Source organism: Dama dama, unplaced genomic scaffold (assembly GCF_033118175.1).
Source record: "Dama dama isolate Ldn47 unplaced genomic scaffold, ASM3311817v1 ptg000115l, whole genome shotgun sequence".
In the NCBI taxonomy this organism is placed as follows: Eukaryota; Metazoa; Chordata; class Mammalia; order Artiodactyla; family Cervidae; genus Dama; species Dama dama.
Genome location: NW_026870926.1, coordinates 1,690,641 through 1,694,342, shown reverse-complemented (window position 1 = coordinate 1,694,342; position 3,702 = coordinate 1,690,641).

Here is a 3,702-nt window from a genome sequence, read left to right as displayed (position 1 = left end):
TGAACACCGCTTCATGCTCCTCATGGTTATTCAGATCATTTAATGCTCCTCATATTTTTGACACATTTTGAAGCTCTTCATATTTTTCACACCTTTTCAGGCTCTTCATGTTTTTCAACACCGTTTCATGCTCCTCCTATTTTCAGACTGTTTCATGCTCCTCCTATTTTTCACACCTATTCAAGCTCTTCATATATTTCACACCTTTTCAAGCTCTTCAAGTTTTTGAACACCGCTTCATGCTCCTTCTATTTTTCACACCTTTTGAAGCTCTTCATATATTTCACACCTTTTCAAGCTCTTCATGTTTTTGAACACCGCTTCAAGTTCCTCATATTCTTCACACCTTTTGTAGCTCATCATATTTTTCACTCCTTTTCCTGTTCTTCATGTTTTTCAATACCGTTTCATGCTCCTCCTATTTTTCAGACCGTTCCATGCTCCTCATATTTTGACACCTTTTGAAGCTCTTAATATTTTTCACACCTTTTCAGGCTCTTCATGTTTTTGGACACCGCTTCATGCTCCTCATATTTTTCACACCTTTTGAAGCTCTTCATATTTTTCACACCTTTTCATGCTCTTCATGTTTTTGAACACCTTTTCAAGTTCCTCATATTTTTGACAGCTTTTATGCTCCTCATATTTTTGACACCTTTTCAAGCACTGCATCTTTTTGAACACCGCTTCATGCTCCTCCTATGTTTCAGAACGTTTCATGCTCCTCATATTTTTCACACCTTTTGACACTCTTCATATTTTTCACACATTTTCCTGTTCTTCATGTTTTTCAACAACGTTTCATGCTCCTCCTATTTTTCAGACCGTTTCATGCTCCTCTTATTTTTGACACCGTTTGAAGCTCTTCATTTTTTTCACACCTTTTCAGGCTCTTCATGTTTTTCAACACCTTTCATGCTCCTCCTATTTTTCAGACAGTTTCATGCTCCTCATATATTTGACACATTTTGAAGCTCTTCATATTTTTCACACCTTTTGAAGCTCTTCATATTGTTCACACCTTTTTGGCTCTTCATTTTTTTTAACACCACTTCATGCTCCTCCTCTTTTTCAGACTGTTTCATGCTCCTCATATTTTTGACGCCTTTTGAAGCTCTTCATATATTTCACACCTTTTCAGTGTCTTCATGTTTTTCAACACCGTTTCATGCTCCTCCTATTTTTCAGACCGTTTCATGGTTCTCATACTTTGACACGTTTTGAACCTCTTCATTTTTTTCACACCTTTTCAGGCTCTTCATGTTTCTGACAACCGTTTCAGGCTCCTCCTATTTTTCACAACGTTTCATGCTCCTCATAATTTTGACACATTTTGAAGCTCTTCATATTTTTCACACCTTTTCATGCTCTTCATGTTTTTGAAAACTTTTTCAAGGTCCTCATATTTTTGACAGCTTTTGAAGCTCTTCATATTTTTCACACCTTTTCAGTCTCTTCATGTTTTTGAACACCGTTTCATGCTCCTAATATTTTTGACACCTTTTGAAGCTCTTCATATTTTTCACACTGTTTCAGGCTCTTCATGTTTTTCAACACCGCTTCATTCTCCTCCTATTTTTCAGACCGTTTCATGCTCCTCTTATTTTTGAAACTTTAGGAAGCTCTTCATATTTTTCACACCTTTTCAGGTTCCTCATGTTTTTGACCACCGTTTCATGCACCTCCTATTTTTCGGACCGTTTCATGCTCCTCATATTTTTCACACCTTTTGAAGCTCTTCAAATATTTCTCACCTTTTCAGGCTCTCCATATTTTTGAACATGGTTTCATGCTCCTCCTATTTTTCAGACCGTTTCATGCGCCTCATATTTTTGACACCTTTTGAAGCTCTTCATATTTTTCACACCTTTTCAGGCTCTTCATGTTCTTGAACACCGTTTCATGCTCCTCGTATTTTCAGACTGTTTCATGCTCCTCATATTTTTGAAACCTTTTGAAGCTCTTCATATATTTCACACCTCTTCAGGTTCTTCATGTTTTTGAACAACGCTTCATGCTCCTCCTATTTTTCACACCTATTGAAGCTCTTCATATATTTCACACCTTTTCAAGCTCTTCATGTTTTTGAACACCGCTTCATGCTCCTCCTATTTTTCACACCTTCTGAAGCTCTTCGCATATTTCACACTTTTTCAAGCTCTTAAAGTTTTTGAACACCGCTTCATGTTCCTCATATTCTTCACACCTTTTGAAGCTCATCATATATTTCACTCCTTTTCCTGTTCTTCATGTTTTTCAATACCGTTTCATGTTCCTCCTATTTTTCAGACCATTTCATGCTCCTCATATTTTTGACACGTTTTGAATCTCTTCATATTTTTCACACCTTTACAGGCTCTTCATGTTCTTGAACACCGTTTCATGCTCCTCCAATATTTCAGACCGTTTCATGCTCCTCAAATTTTTGAACCTTTTGAAGCTCTTCTTATATTTCACACCTTTTCAGGGTCTTCATGTTTTTCAACACTGCTTCATGCTTCTCCTATTTTTCAGACCGTTTCATGCTCGTCATATTTTTGACACCTTTTGAAGCTCTTCATATTTTTCACACATTTTCAGGCTCTTCATGTTCTTGAACACCGTTTAGTGCTCCTCCAATTTTTCAGACCGTTTCATGCGCCTCAAATTTGTGACACCTTTTGAAGCTCTTCATATTTTTCACACCTTTTCAGGCTCTTCAGGTTATTGAACACCATTTCATGCTCCTCCAATTTTTCAGACCGTTTCACGCTCCTCAAATTTTTGACACCTTTTGAAGCTCTTCATATTTTTCACAACTTTTCAGGCTCTTCATGTTTTTTAAAACCTTTCATGCCACTCCTATTTTTCAGACAGTTTCATGCTCCTCATATATTTGACAACTTTTCATGCTCCTCATATTTTTGACAACTTTTGAAGCTCTTCATATTTTTCACACCTTCTCAGGCATTTCATGTTTTTCAACACCTTTTCATGCTCCTCGTATTTTTCAGACCGTTTCATGCTCCTCATAGTTTTGACACCTTTTGAAGCTCTTCATATATTTCACTCCTTTTCAGGCTCTTCATGTTTTTGAACACCGCTTCATGCTCCTCACGGTTTTCAGATCATTTAATGCTCCTCATATTTTTGACAAATTTTGAAGCTCTTCATATTTTTCACACCTTTTCAGGCTCTTCATGTTTTTCAACACCACTTCATGCTTCTCCTATTTTTCAGACCGATTCATGCTCCTCATAGTTTTGACATCTTTTGAAGCTCTTCATATTTTTCACACCTTTTCAGGCTCTTCATCTTTTTCAACACCACTTCATGCTCCTATTTTCAGACCGTTTCATGCTCCTCATATATTTGACTCCTTTTGAAGCTCTTCATATTTTTCACACCTTTTCAGGCTCGTCATCTTTTTCAACACCGCTTCATGTTCCTCCTATTTTTCAGACCGTTTCATGCTCCTCAAATTTTTGACGCCTTTTGAAGCTCTTCATATATTTCACAACTTTTCATGGTCTATATGTTTTTCCACACTGCTACATGCTCCTCCTATTTTTCAGACCGTTTCATGCTCCTCATACTTTGACACGTTTTCAACCTCTTCATATTTTTCACACCTTTTCAGGCTCTTCATATTTCTGAACACCGTTTCATGCTCCTCCTTTTTTTCAGACCGTATCATGCTCCTCATAGTTTTGACACCTTTTG